This window comes from Geotrypetes seraphini, chromosome 9, assembly GCF_902459505.1.
Source record: "Geotrypetes seraphini chromosome 9, aGeoSer1.1, whole genome shotgun sequence".
NCBI classification, from domain to species: Eukaryota; Metazoa; Chordata; class Amphibia; order Gymnophiona; family Dermophiidae; genus Geotrypetes; species Geotrypetes seraphini.
In genome coordinates this window covers 27,407,043-27,423,021 of record NC_047092.1, presented here as the reverse complement: position 1 = coordinate 27,423,021, position 15,979 = coordinate 27,407,043, and the positions used below count along the sequence as shown (strand labels likewise).

The window sequence follows — 15,979 nt, the reverse complement described above, 5'->3', positions numbered from 1 at the left end:
ATCTGAAATACTTTCGCTTAATGTACATTGCATAAAATCTATGTTTGATTCATTTCCTTTTGTTTGGAAGGAGGATGGATTAAAATATTTAGGAATTTGGATTAAAAATTCAATAGAAGATACAATAAAAGAAAATGAAAACCTTTTATTAAAGGTTTTGAAATTATGTGAACAATGGAATCCGTTACATATATCTTGGTGGGGGAGAGTTCAAACTATAAAAATGATGGTATTGCCTGTGGTTTGCTATCAAATGTATATGATTCCGGTATTTTTTCAAAACTCTTTTTATAAAAAATTGAATTCAATAATTATTAAATTTGTTTGGCTTGGCAAAACACCTAGAATTGCTTTGGTATCTTTACAGAAATCAATTAGAGGGTGGGGTAAATTTCCCAAATTTTTATAGGTATCGGGCCTATATTTTATGTCAAGGTATATATTGGGTCCTCCCAGATCTCATTGAATACACTCCAGATTGGTTATATTTGGAATGGCGACTCATGTCTCCTTTACATCTTAGTCACATTCTCAGTATCAAGATGCCCAGATTGTATAAAGAAAATAAACTTTTATTAGATACATGGAAAACTCTGAGGTATGTAAGTTAACTGAAATTCCTATTAATAAATCAACAAATCAATCTATATGGCTAAACTCCAAGATTCAAATTGGCGGATCTAAGATTGTCTGGAAGCATTGGTTAAATGCAGGAATACGATCTTTAAATGATATTTCAAATGGAAATATGCTTGAGTTTACACAATTGCAAAATAAATTTGGACTGAATAAATCACAATTCTATAAATGGTTGCAATTGAAGCAGGCCATTCAGGCAGGGTTCCCTGAATGGAAAAATCTAAATTCTCAATGTAGCATGGAATTTTTCTGCTTCCAAGCAGATTTTCTGGGACACCAGGCCGCACAATGGTATAAAGTTATTAGTGATTTGGTTAATAAAAAACCTAAAAATGGTCTTGGATATTTGGAGCATTGAGATTAGGCATCAAATTTCAGCATCTCAATGGCCACAAATTTGGTCTTGGAGAATAATATCTACACTGTCAGCATCTATGAGACAAACTTGGTTTTTTCTTTTGCATAGAGCATTTTGGACCCCTGTTAGATTAAATAAATTAAATGGTTCATTGTCTAATAGATGCTGGCATTGTAAGCTTGATGTAGGGACTTTGGATCATCTTTTATATTTTTGTCCCTATATATTAGCCTTTTGGAATTCGATCTGGGATCAAATAAATTCTTTATTAGAAAATCCTGTAGCATTAACTTATGATACTGTGATATTTGGCATGTCTATGAGGAAAAAGTCAGATATCGGCAAGTAATAACAAACTTTTATTGATTATGACAGGAGTTGCCATACAACATATTATCCCAGGACAAGCAGGCATGATATTCTCACATGTGGGTGACGTCATCTACGGAGCCCCGATGCGGAAGCATTTTCAAGCAAACTTGATTGAAGATTTAAGTTTGCTCTGCTGCTCCACGCATGCGTGCTTTCCTGCTCCACTAGGGGGTGCATCCCCCTCGTGGTCTCCAGTTCAAAATTTTCTGCTGAGCCTAGAAGTCGTGTTTTTTCAGGCTCTGCCCAACTGCCTTCTAGCACCGCGATTTTCTTGTTTTTTCATCGATTAAGGCACAGGTGTCAAAGTCGGTCCTCGAGGGCCGGAATCCAGTCGGGTTTTCAGGATTTCCCCAATGAATCTGCATGAGATCTATGTGCATGCACTGCTTTCAATGCATATTCATTGGGGAAATCCTGAAAACCCGACTGGATTACGGCCCTCGAGGAGGGACTTTGACACCCCTGGTTTAAGTCATATGTGCAAAAGTTTTACCTTCAACTTGATTCATCGACCCGGAGGCTTCCGGATCCCCGTGGCTACTTGAGCCGCGGCCACTTTCGATTCTATGTCCCGGCCTTTGACCGGCTTTAAAAAATGCACCCGGTGCGAGCGGCTTCTTTCCATCACAGACCCGCATCGCCGGTGCATCCTCTGCCTGGGGGCCGCTCATCCAACCGACTCCTGCCCCCAGTGCGCTACTTTCCTGAACCGGGCCCTCCGTCGAAGGAAAGCCCGCATGGCGGATCTTTTCGCCCCAGACCAACCCTCGGCCTCGAGGTCGACCCCGGCCTTGACCTCAGCCCCAAATACCTCGGCATTGCCTCGAGACTCGACTCTGAAGTCCTCGGGACAACAGAAAGCCTCGGCTCCGGGTAAGTCCCCTCTTCAGGTTCTGTACCAGTGAAGAAACCAACCTCGGGGACACCGGCGACGCATGGCGGAAGTCCCATGCTTACAGCCCCGACGAAGCCCTCCAAGCCTTCGGGCCGTGCCTCCACCACACAGGAATACTCTGATACGAGGTCGCCCCCGGTGGAGTGCACCGAGGCAGGCGACATGCCTTCGATGCTGTCCGTGCCCGTCTTCCAGGACCTACTCCGAGCAATGATCTCGTCGGAGCTGTCCGCTGCAATGGCCCATCTACAATCGGCCTCTGCCTCGACCTTGACCCCGCATGTGCCAGACCAGCCAAGTGCGCAAACTTCGCCGCATCTCAGACTCCTCGCCGAGGCTCTCTCCCTCCACAGACCGCCACAGGGCAAAACGTCGGGCCAAACCGACAGAAACCTCGAACCGCCGTACCTCTAAGAAGGCCCGGGGTTCCCCCACTCTACGAGGACGTTCACCTACACCTCGTACGGGACGGCTGAGGGTGGCAGAGTTATCATTCTCCAACCCACGCATCCTCCAAACTCCCCCTCGGACCGGGGCTCCGATCCGAGGTCTCGGGCTTTCACCGAGGGAGTCCGGGGTCGAGGTCACTGATCCGACATCGATCGGTACCCCGGCATCGTCTCCGAGGGGCTCCTCGAGACGTCGGAGATCCACGACCCCGGAACACTTTCACAGTGCTTCCCCGGTCTCGGAGCTTGGATCGGAGCAGGAACCTCGCTACTCGAGGGAAGCCTCCCCTTCCTTCTCCACCCGACGGAGGTCTCATTCACCGACCATCCTTCTCGCGCTTTGTCCAGGACATGGGCCACGCTTTGAATTTAGACCTCCAGTCCGACTCCAGATACTCTAAAGAATACCTAGCGGAACTGGATATGCCATCACTGCACAGAGAGTCTCTTTGCTTGCCGCCTAACCCAATACTCCAACAGGCTCTTCAGGAACCTGGAGACCCCCTATATGGTCGCAGCCGTGCCCTCCAAAATGGAGGCCAAGTACCGCACAGTACCCTTTCCGGGATTTGAACAACCGCAGCTCTCCCACCAGTCGCTGTTAGTAGAATCCTCCCTAAAAAAGGCCCACCCCTCCCGGGTCTCGGCAGCGGTCCCCCCAGGCCGAGAAGGCCGAACCCTAGACAAGTTCGGCAGGAGACTATACCAAAATGCGATGATGGCCTCTAGGGTGCAAAGCTACACTTTCACCTTCACATCCCCTCTCCAACCTACGCCTCCATCTATTCCACGCGGCCTACGATGGCTTCAAACTCTCCTCCAGAGAGGCAGCCTTTGCTATCGCCATGCGCCGACTAGCTTGGCTACGCCTGGTCGACATGGACCCCAACTTACAGGACCAGTTGGCTAACCTTCCCTGCGTGGGAAAAGAACTGTTCGATGATACTATCGAGGCGGCTACAAAACGCCTCTCCGAACATGAACGCTTGTTTGCCTCCCTTGTCCGACAAAAGCCCAAACCGCCCGCGTCCAGGCCGTATAGGGCCCCTCTGCGCCGCTACCCACAAAAATCCACCCCTGCCTTCTCGCGGCCCCCACCCAGGTGTCCGCAAGCCCACCACCGAGCCATGCCCAAGTCCCAACCCCTGCGACTACCAAACCATCCCCGTCCTTTTGACGGGATACGCGGAAGGGGGCGGGCCCCCTCCGCCATAGTCCCAGGCCTCCTTCCCATCGGGGGTCGGCTCAAAGCCTTTTACCCTCGCTGGGAACAAGTCACGTCGGACGCATGGGTCCTTGGCGTGATCTCATCAGGATACTCTCTCAACTTTCGGGCCATTCCTCCGGACAACCCCCCAAGGAATTGCCCTCCCAACCGGACACAGCTACCCCTACTCCTCTCTGAAGCTCGAGACCTGCTTCGCCTGAGAGCAGTGGAGGAGGTTCCCCCGACCAACAGGGGAAGGGCTTCTACTCCCGTTACTTCCTGGTACCGAAAAAAACGGGAGACCTACGCCCAATACTAGACTTGAGACGCCTCAAATTTCTGGTACGGGAAAAATTTTGGATGCTCTCCCTACCGACACTCTACCCCCTGATCGACGGCGACTGGCTCTGTTCCCTCAATCTCAAGGAGGCGTACACACATGTCCCAGTGCACCCCGCTCACCGCAAGTTCTTGCGTTTTCAGGTAGGGGACTGGCACCTACAATACCGTGTCCTCCCCTTCGGCCTAGCATCGTCACCTCGGGTTTTCACCAAGTGCCTCGTGGTAGTCGCAGCAACCTTGCGCTCCCAGGGCCTCCTGGTATTCCCCTACCTGGACGACTGGCTGATCAAAGCCCCGTCCAGGGAAGCGGTTATCTCAGCGACCCAACAGACTATTACCTACCTACAAAGTCTGGGGTTCGAGATAAACTTCCCAAAATCCCAACTACGCCCCTCCCAGTCCCTACAGTTCATCAGGGCCACGCTGGACACGGTTCGCCTCCGTTCCTTCCTCCGCGTCTAGAGGCGTTAGTAAGTCTGAGTCGAAGGTTTTTCCTGCTGACCTCAGTATCAGCTCGCAGATGATGACTCTTCTGGGCCACATGGCCTCCACCGTCCACGTCACACCCTTCGCCCGCCTCCATCTGAGAATTCCTCAATGGACCCTGGCCTCTCAATGGCGTCAAGACCGGGACCCGATCGACCGCCCCGTGACAGTGACGCCTTCTTTGCAACGATCGCTCCGCTGGTGGGCCGACTCTTCAAATCTTTCCAAAGGTTTGCTCTTCCTCACCCCACCCCACAGCAAGATACTCACCACGGACTCGTCGGAGTACGCTTGGGGAGCCCATCTAGACGGCCTACGCACCCAAGGGATGTGGTCAGCAGAAGACCGTCGCTGCCACATCAACGTGCTAGAGCTTCGGGCCATCTATCTCGCAGCTGTAGCTTTTCAACATCTGCTCCACGACCGAGTGGTTCTCATCCGAACCGACAACCAGGTAGCAATGTACTACGTAAACAAACAAGGGGAACAGGGTCCTGGTCCCTTTTCCGGGAAGCCCTGCGCCTCTGGAAATGGGCAATCTCCAACAACACCTTCCTTCGAGCGGTGTACATACAAGGAGAACAAAACTGTCTGGCGGACAGACTCAGCCGCCTCCTCCAGCCACACGAGTGGTCACTACATTCTCAGACCCTACGACAGGTGTTCGAAAAGTGGGGGACGCCTCAAATAGATCTATTCGCATCCCCCCACAACCACAAGCTGCCTCTCTTCTGCTCCCGGATGTACTCCCCGGACCGGCTCAAGGCCGACACCTTCCTCCTCGACTGGGACGGAAGGTTCCTGTACGCGTTCCCGCCGTTTCCTCTGATACTGCGGACGCTTGTCCACCTGAAAACAGTACAAGCCACCCTGATCCTGATTGCCCCTCGCTGGCCACGCCAGCCATGGTTTTCCCTTCTACTTCAACTCAGTGTCAGAGATCCACTGCCTCTGTTTCCCTCTCTACTATCACAGGATCAGGGTTCGCTGTTACATCCCAATCTTCAATCTCTTCATCTGAATGCTTGGTTTCTCTTCCCCTGACTGCTCTCCCTGTGTCTCAATCAGTCAAGGAGATATTGGAGGCCTCTAGAAAGACCTCGACGAGAACCTGCTACTCCCAAAAATGGACCAGATTCTCAACCTGGTGCTCCTCCCACAGCCAGGACCCAGTGTCGGACCCCGTCCCTCTGGTCATTGACTAATTACTTCAATTATCTCATTCCGGCCTAAAGACCAACTCCATTCGAGTACACCTCAGTGCGATTGCGGCCTTTCATTAGCCCCTGGAAGGGAAAGCCCTCTCGCTCCATCCCTTAGTCTCTCGCTTCATGAAGGGTCTTTTGAATGTCCACCCCCCTCTCAAACCTCCCCCGGTGTTTTGGGACCTTAACGTGGTTCTGGCTCAACTAATGAAACCTCCATTTGAGCCCCTAGACAAATGCCATCCAAAATTCCTCACTTGGAAGGTAATTTTCCTACTCGCGCTCACTTCCGCCCGGCGGGTTAGTGAGTTACAAGCTCTGGTAGCGGACCCACCCTTCACAGTATTCCATCACGACAAGGTGGTACTCCGCACCCATCCAAAGTTCTTGCCTAAAGTAGTGTCTGATTTCCATCTCAATCAGTCCATTGTCTTGCCTGTGTTTTTTCCCAAGCCCCACTCTCACCCCGGAGAAGTGGCGCTCCACACTCTTGACTGCAAGAGAGCGTTGGCCTTTTACCTCCAACGCACTCAGTCACACCGTAAAGTCCCACAACTGTTTTTGTCCTTCGACTCAAACCGGTTAGGTCACCCAGTTTCCAAACGCGCATCTCCTTTTGCTACGCTCAGGCTGGTCTCGCGTTGCATGGTCGAGTAACGGGGGACAAAGTCCGAGCGATGGCAGCCTCCGTAGCTTTCCTCAGGTCCACACCTATTGAGGAAATCTGCAAGGCTGCCACGTGGTCTTCGGTTCATACCTTCACCTCCCACTACTGTCTGGACTCACTATCCAGGAGTGATGGCCGGTTCGGCCAATCGGTTTTACGAAATCTATTTGCTTAAATTGCCAACTTCCCTCCATCCCTTTTCAGTTAGCTTGGAGGTCACCCACATGTGAGAATATCATGCCTGCTTGTCCTGGGATAAAGCACAGTTACTTACCGTAACAGGTGTTATCCAGGGACAGCAGGCATATATTCTCACAACCCGCCCACCTCCCCGAGGTTGGCTTCTTTGCTAGTTAAGTGAACTGGAGACCACGAGGGGATGCACCCCCTAGTGGAGCAGGAAGGCACGCATGCGTGGAGCAGCAGAGCAAACTTAAATCTTCAATCAAGTTTGCTTGAAAATGCTTCAGCATCGGGGCTCCGTAGATGACGTCACCCACATGTGAGAATATATGCCTGCTGTCCCTGGATAACACCTGTTACGGTAAGTAATTGTGCTTTACTACCAATTGGAAGGACCACAGCAAGCTTAACTTTAATTTCTGGTGGAATTCACTTTGTCATATATACAAAATGGAACATTCAATAGCAATACAAAATGGAAATTATAAAAGGTTTAATGAAATATGGGAGCCATTGACGTTTTGTGATGAATAAACACCATTTTCTCAACAATACTTATGAATGGAGGGGAAAGGGGTGGGAATGTATAAATAAAGAACAAGGTTAAAAGAAAATATGAAAGATTGATTCAATGAAGAAAATAGTATGGAAAAAGAGGGGGGGAGAAGGGTTTAGATATATATACATTTGTTATTATCTTGATAGATTTATCAAGTGTTGATTGTAAATCTATGTATCACTTTTATTGTACACTTGTTGAAAGATTTAAAAATGAATAAAGAATTTAAAAAATAAAAATAAAGCAGCCTGATAATACAGGTAGAAATATGGGACCCCCATACTGCCACACACTTTAGATTGATATGGAAGTGCTCTACATAACCCTGGGGAGCTTATGACACTGTGTATACACAAACACTTTGAATCGGGATACGAAAACACCTTCGGCATATCAATCAGTAAGGCCAGAAAGAAATAACAGCTTAGGGCGGCAGAAGTATCATTTTGGTAGCCACAATACAGCCCATCCAGTTCAGGGTCAAGCCCTCCCACCTAGCCAATTCTCAAAAAACAGGCTTTTACTAATAATGACAGGAGTTGCCATACAACAAATTACAAGCAATTGGAAGAGGCTTAACTATAGCTTTTGGTGGAATTCCTTGTGTCGTATGTATAAAATGGAAAGAACATTAGCCATTCAGAAAGGGAATTTCAACAAATTTCAGGAGACTTGGGAGCCATTAGCAAACTATTATAATGTTTGTTTTCCCCTTTAAACATGCACATCTGGGAGGGGGGTCTGGTATGATTAATTTTGGTATATTGATATGGGGTTTATTATAGATATTTTGTGTTGGACATTGATTGTTTAGGGGGGATTAATTCTGAAATGGATATTAATAGAATATCAAGTGTGATATTTGAGTATAAAATGTATTTACTGTTACACTTATTGTAAGTTGTTGTTTTTTTAATAATTCTTTATTCATTTTAAAACTTTCATCAAGTGTACAAAAATTGCAACACAATAACATAGATTTAACCACTTGTACATCTTATCATAACTTATAGTTGTAAATATAACCCTCCCTCTCCCATCCTGAAATCCTTTTAGTAATTTTTATTTTTCATATAATAGAAACCCTCCCCCTACCCCACCCTTATCTTGCATATTAAATATAGAAATATTAGGAAAATGGCATCAATCATGACAAAAGGACGTTAATGGTTCCCAAATTTTAATGAAGTTTTTATAATTTCCATTTTGCACCGCTATTGATCTTTCCATTCTGTATATGTGGCAAACTGAATTCCACCAAAATTTAAAATTGAGCCTACTATGGTCTTTCCAGTTATTAATAATATGTTGAATGGCTACTCCGGTCAAAATCAATAAGTTTGTTATTACACATTGATATCTGACTCTTTTCTCATAGACATACCAAAAAGTACAGTATCATAAGTTAATGCTACATGATTTTCCAATAAACAATTTACTTGATCCCAGATTGAGTTTCAAAAGGCTAAGATATGGGGACAATAGAACAAAAGATGATCTAAAGTCCCTATATCCAGATTACAATGCCACTTATTGTAAGTTTTGAAAATAATAAAGAATTGGAAAAAAACCCAAGGATAAGACAATTTTTCTACATTAACTCCTTGTGAAGAAACCAAGGTTCAGGACGTATTAAACTGAGTTTCCTATATGTTCAGCTCGACCATTAAGATTCTAGGAATTGCATTAGATTCAAATTTATCCCTGAAAATACACCAATCAGTTAATCCAGAAGTGCTTATACTTTGACCAAAACATTGCCTTTAAATTGCTGGTGCTGTCTTTGTTTCTTAGTTCTCTTGATTATTGTAACATATTATGCTGGCCTTAAAAGTAATCTACATAGATTGCGATTCAGAATACATCTGCCAGGCTAATTTTTAACTAGAAAAAAATCAGATCATAACTCCTTTTTGCAGGAAATTGCACTGACTGATAAGAGTCCAGAGTTATATTCAAGTTTAGATTATTGTTACAAGGTGCTGTTTGGTCATGCAGCAAATTACATGAAGGATTTTAATTGGTAATACCAAAAACGATCCCAACATTTTCTCTTTCATGTTTCCTTCTGTAAAGGAATATTAATTAAAAAAAAATTTTGATAGACTATTCTCATACCAGGCTGCCAATCAGACAAGTAAATTAGGGCTAATAGCTAACGCTATATCGTACAAACATTTCAGGAAACTTTTGAGATAAATTTCTGTAATACATATGACATTGTTTTTTGTAGTTCCTGAGATTCTTAGTTGTGAACTGCATTGAACTATTAGGTTATGCAGTATATAAATGGATGATGTGATGTAAGAGCATTGTTGAGTAATCAAATCATTGAAGAAATTGTCCTTAATCTCACATTAGCAAGAAACCTAAACAAACTCCAAACTAACCCTATCAAATGATTTCTCAGCATCCAAAGAAAGCACTAGAGTGGGTACCCTCTGCTTTCATGTATGCTAAATGAAATGCAGAACTGTTTTTAATATCGAGTAACGCTAGCAAAAAAGCCAGCTTGACTTTACATGTATTAGGTTAGGGAGGACTTTCTGCAGCCTTTGACAAAAATTTTAATTTTAGTTTGTATTTAGTAACAGAATTGATCTATAGGATTTGTAAGACTAGACTTTTGCCCAGTTTCGGTATAAAGGTCACTGCAGCAAGCCTTCAGGTCTGAGGCAGCAACAAATTAATGACCCTAGTCAACAATGGGACCACCAGCCCTTTAAAGCTCTTAAAAAATTAGTGTAGCCATCCAGTCCTGGAGATGTACCTGATGGGAGGACCTCAACCTCCTCAATATCCTTTAACGTTATAGGAAGAGAAAGCTCCACTCCCTCACCTTCCATGATTATCAGCTAGGGGACCTGGCCCAAATCTTCCATCTCCGAAGCGGAGAGTTAATCTTCCTGTCTGGAGCTTCAGATGATTCGACTGGCACTACTTGCTCTCCAGACCCTTCTGGAAGGAAAAATGGTGCAAGTATTCTCCAACACCATAGCAGTGACATACTTGAATCGGGGGCACAAGTAAAGCTCCCTTGGGCCAGGTGACTCACATGCTGCTCCACTAAGAGGAATCACATCTTCTGTTTCGGCAGCACATGTGGCCAGAGTCGTCATTATTTAGGCAGATTTCTTCAGATGACGGAGTCCTGGACCCAGGAGAATGATCCCTCTTGTGAAAGGTGTACCATCTAATCGTACAATGCTGGTGTCAACCCCAGATGGACTTGATGGCTTCAGCAGTGAAGACCGGGTGCCTTGTCAGTTGATGGAACACAGCTCCTGTACATGTTCCCTCCATGGACTCTGGAAGGCTTTACAGCAGTAGTGTGCTAAAGACCAGGTAGAACCTGAGGGCTCCATTTCAGTGGTCTTGGCTTTTCAGGCAGGCCTAGAGAAGGGTTTAGTGGTGGCCTCCCAAAGTTCGGTTGCAGGCTTTTTGCACTTACAGCATGTGGAAGCGCTAGTTAGCTTACTGCTCACCCAGATGTGACCAGGTTTGAGAGGGGTACTTTGATCTCCCTTGTGTCTTTTCTCTTTGTAGAATCTTAACATTTTCTTCAAGACCTTGGCGAAGCCCCATTCAAGCTACTGAAAGGATGATGCTTTTCTGGATTTGTCAATCAAGACTTGTTTCTAGTTACCTGTCTCAGCATGGCATATTTCAGAGCTTCAGGCTCATTTGTGCAGGGAGCCCTTTCTCCTTATTACGGACACGGAAGTTCTCTAACTTTCCACCAAAGGTGGTTCTGCCTTCCATGTCAGCCAGGAGGTTCACTCTGCCTGCATTTCATTCCACAGGCTCGGAACAGACAGATCGGATCTTGCACAAGTTGTCTAAGTCTTTCTACACTATTGGGGAAGACTAATGATTTTGGGCTGTCTTGTTGACCTTTAGTCCTGACAGCTGCACATCGCTGTGGTCAGCTGGCGTCCAAGCCCTCGATCACTCAATGGATTTGAATGTCTATTTCCACAACTTACTTCACACACAACAAGCGGCTGCTGGTTTCTCTTAAAGCCTGCTCAACTAGAAGGGTTGCTGCATTGTGGGCAGTCTTGTGCGATCCATCCCAATTAATTTTGCAGGGTGGCTACTTGGTCCTCTCTTAATCCCTCCCTAGCTGCTACCACTACTTTGGTACATCACCTAGCATATAGAATCCGGAAGGGACATAACAAAATGAAAGATTAAAATGTATACCTTCAATCTTTTAGTCCCTGCAGGAGTCCATACAACCCGCCTTCTCTGTATACTCGGTTGTTTGGAATAGCCTACTTTTCTGCCTCTGTTCTCCTTACAGGCTTGAAGATCTTCCAGCCAGTTACCAGGTCCCGTGGGGAGTTTTTTTTTCTGTTGTGTATGTGCATTGCTGAAGGCTCTTTGATGGGGTGCTCATTGCACACAGCAGGTTAGTTCTCCATTGTTCTCAATGTTTTTCTGAGTTGTCTTTATGCCTGTTTATTACTTGTTCATGTTTTGCAGAGCAGACAATTCAGTAATGGTTTATGTTGCTGGGATCTTCCTTATACCCCTGTGTCCTGGATTTGTTCAGGTATGATGCTTGGCTTTGGGATTCGACTGAATGTTTCTAGTTCAGTCTAAGAGGTAAGCAAGTGTAAGCAAGTGGTCAGAAAAGTACAGTGGTACCTTGGTTTGCAAGCATAATTTGTTCCAGAAGCATGCTCATAATCAAAGCACTTGTATATCGAAGCAAATTGCCCTATGGGAAGTAATGGAAACTTTGATGATTTGTTCCACTGACTTGGTAAAATCCCTTCTTCTGTCTTCTTGTGGTTCAACAGTTCTCCCACTGCTGTCCTCCACTTTGCCCCCCCCCCCCCAGGCCACAGGTGCTGCTCACTTGCACTGCAAATCCCCTCTCTCCTGAGGCCAGCGGCACTTGAGGCCTTTTGGCTCTCACCTTCTCTGAGATTCTCAGAGCCTTCTCCGATAATCTCAGAGGGTGAGCCAGAAGGCCTGGAGCATGTGCAGATGCTCAAGGCCCCGCAGCAACCCAGCATAGAACATCAGCGGCAGGCACCAGTGCACATATGGTAAACACAGTGCCAGTCAGTGGAGGGGAGGAGGAGGTGGACAGCAGCACTGATCTTGGTCATAAAGGGAGGGAGCAGTGCCACTGACCTCGAGAGGGGGATTTGAGCTAGTGTGGTGGTAGCTCACTTATCGAGTCAACACTCGTTTTGCAAGTTTGCTCATCTTGCAAAACACTCACAAACCGCATTACTTGAACACCTAGCATATGGAATCCTACAGGGACTAACAAAGATTAGGTTTATACCTTCAATAATCTTCCAAATTTGAGTTGTCACTTGTAGTGCACACAGTGCCACTAATTTGTTTAATTACACTACCCCCTGACCGCGACAAATGAGCGAGTCACTTATTACTGACTTCCCTTAAAGGAAGAGGAGGGGGTGGAAATGAAACGCGCCTATAGTGCAGCAGTCAGATATCAAATGGCAATAGCAAAACTGTCCTCAAGCAGATGACATGTAAGACTGCCACTGGATTTATAGTAATCGATAAGTTTATAGTCTGGTTACATTCAGGTTCTCAAGCATTTCCTAATCTGTCCCAGCAGGCTCAGTCATTTATTTTGGGTTTAATTGAAGAAATTTACCCAAGGTGATATACAGCAAGTGTAAGCCAGATATGGGGGACAGCCAATTAACAATAGTAAAAATAGTCAAATAAGACGCATGGAATGCTGCTTGAAATGTTGACAATACATAGCAAAACATCTTAATAGACAACAGGGTGTAAGTGGAGGTAGATTACCTTTCCCTTAGAAAATAAAGGTAAGGGATATTTAAAGACTCAACTAGAGTAGGAGTGGGTAATGGATAAGCAAGTTTACAGTAGGTTTGTACAAGAAACTCTCAGAGCAAAAACCTGGCTTTTCACTGTCAAGTGATCTTGTACACAGACAACCTTAAGTATGATTTTCATACAAGCAATTCATTTTTTTAATAGTTCAGTAAACATGAAGTTTCATAAAGAAAAACTCAGTAAGATAGCTAGAAGTTTTATATTATCAAACTCTACCTCTTTACATTAAATCTGTACATTGAGGTTCTACAGTATGCTGTAGCCTATGATTCCCCTAGGGACCAAATGACTTGATGCTACGGCTGGAATTTAGTATTGCTTTAAAGAAATTACTTTGGTATGAAGATATGTCTGTCTTGGAGAGCTGCATGGGGACGACAGGAATCCTGCGAGGGTCGCGGGGTTCCTGCAGGGCTGGATGTATTCAGTCACGCGGCTCTTCTCCTTACCTGCCCTGCCTGCAGCACAGAGCCGAACGGAAGTCTTCCCGACGTCAGTGCTGACGTCGGAGGGGAGAGAGGGCTTAAACAAAGCGCTGATGTCAGGAAGATTTCCGTTCGGCTCTGTGCTGCAGGCAGGGCAGGTAAGGAGAAGGAGAGTAGCCTTGCGGCTCGAGTGGCTACCAAGAGAGGGGGGAGGTCCGCCCCAGGTGCAGCACAGCCGACCAGGTCCCCTTACTTTTGTGGCGCTTCCCCGACCGACCGACAACAGCCCCTGTCCGACAAACCTCCCTGCCCTTTAGCCGTGAATCTAAATTACCTTCTTACAGCAGCTGTAAGAAGGTAATTTAGATTCGCGGTTAAGGGCAGGGAGGTTTGTCGGACCGGGCCTGTTCTGTTGTCGGGCGGGGAAGTGCCATGAAGGTAAGGGGGCAGGGAGAGAGAAAGGGAGGAAAGGTGCAGTGGAGAGGAAAAGACGCTTAAGGGAAATGGGTAAAACTGAGGGGGGAGAAGGACCTGAAAGCACATGGGGAAGACGGGGGTGGGGGTGGTGGAGAAGGACACTGAAAGCACATGGGGAAGACAGAGGGGGGGAGAAGGATGCGGAAAGGAAATGGGGAAGAGTGGGGAGAAGACAGATGCCAGACTATGGGGGGAGCAGAGGGAAGAAGATGGGTGCCAGACCAATTTGGAAGGGGGGAGAAAGGGAGAGGCACAGTAACAGAGCAAATGGAAGACGCAGAGGGAAGAGACAGTGGATGGAAGGAATTGAATGAGAACATGAGGAAAGCAGAAACCAGGCAACAAAGGTAGGAAATGAATTCTTTTTTTTTTTTTTTTTTTTACTTCAGGATAAAGTAGTATATTAGTTGTGTTGATAAAAATTTATAAACATTAGAGGCTCTGGTAGAAACCCGTTTACAAATGAGCAAAAAGACTAATTGGGAAGAATACATACTTTGTAAACGGGTTTCTACCAGAGCCTTTAATTCAGTAGCATAATTAAATGAAATAACTATTTCTGAAGTTTATGGGGACAGGTGGGATTCCTCACGGGGACAGGTGGGACTTTGGCAGGGACGGGTGGGATTTCTGTCCCCGTGCAACTCTCTAGTCTGTCTTCTACACCTAGCCAGCTGTCTAGCAGGCCTCAAGGGGAAAGTAAGGATTACACAAGTGTTGGTTTGGGGGTATTGGGATGTTTTTGTTTTTTTTTTGAGGGGGGTTATCACAACTAGATTGTTCTCCTGGTACTAACATTTTCATTACACACCACTATTTTACAATCTGAAAGACCTTTCCCTACTGACCTTTTTAGAAAGATTATGAGGTTCATTTAAATCAATCTTACAAGATCACCCAGCACAGATGTGGTCGGTTCTTTTAAAATTAAGGAAGAGCTGGGTTTGGGTAATATAGAACCTTCACACCAGTCACTGTTTCCTCTCCCTAAGATCTCATGTCCCTGTCCCAAGCTTTCTTGAATTCAAATACTTCTCCATCAGAAGACCATTCCAAGAATTAACCACCCTTTCTGTGAAAAGTGTGTTCAGAGGTTACTTCAGCATCTATCCCCATTCACTTTCATCATATGCCCCTCATACCATAGTTTCCTAAGTTTCCTTTTTAATTGAAAGACTCTCCTCATGTCCCTTCACCCACCTTTCCTCCAAGTATACATACTGAGATCTTTAAGTTTGTCCTTATCTACCTTACGATGACCAACTATTTTAGTAGTTGTCTTCTGGATAGACTCCATCCTATTTATATTTATTTTAGTTGCGGTCTCCAGAATTGTACACACTATACTAAATGGGATCTCGCCAGTCTTATACATAGGGCATCAATACCTCCTTTTCATACTGGCTCTTCCTCTCCCTATGCACCCCATCATCTTGTCTAGCTTTCACCATCACCTTTTCAACGTGTTTGGCCACCTTAAGATCATCACATCTATCACACCCAAGTCCAACTTTCATGCACAAATGTTCTTCACCCCTTAAACTACCATTCCCTTTGGGGTGTTTTCAGCCTTGCATTTCTTAGCTGACAAATTTCAGACTATTCAAGTTTTTGCTAGGTCCTTATTCATGCTATTCACACCATCAGCAATGTATAATCTATTACAGAATTTGGTGTTATCCACAGAGGTAAATCTTACCAGACAGTCCTTAAGCAATATTGCTTACAAAAATGTTAAATAGGCCTATGAAGCACACCACTGGGTACCATCCCTTTCCTCAGAGTGATCTCAACTGTTGCCTTCAACTCAACTAGTTCCTGACCCAGTCTGTCACTTTGGGGTGCATCCTGAAGGTACT

General features: G+C 45.7%; 1 long non-coding RNA gene across 1 annotated transcript in view; it reads left to right on the top strand.

Annotated features, from left to right (window-relative positions):
- Window positions 1-13,749, top strand: part of LOC117367036 — a 28,257-nt gene extending 14,508 nt beyond the window's left edge. The window contains exon 5 of the long non-coding RNA XR_004540681.1: window positions 11,669-13,749. This is a non-coding gene — a long non-coding RNA (uncharacterized LOC117367036). The remainder of the gene's footprint in view (window positions 1-11,668) is intronic.
- The last annotated feature ends 2,230 nt before the right edge of the window (window positions 13,750-15,979 follow it).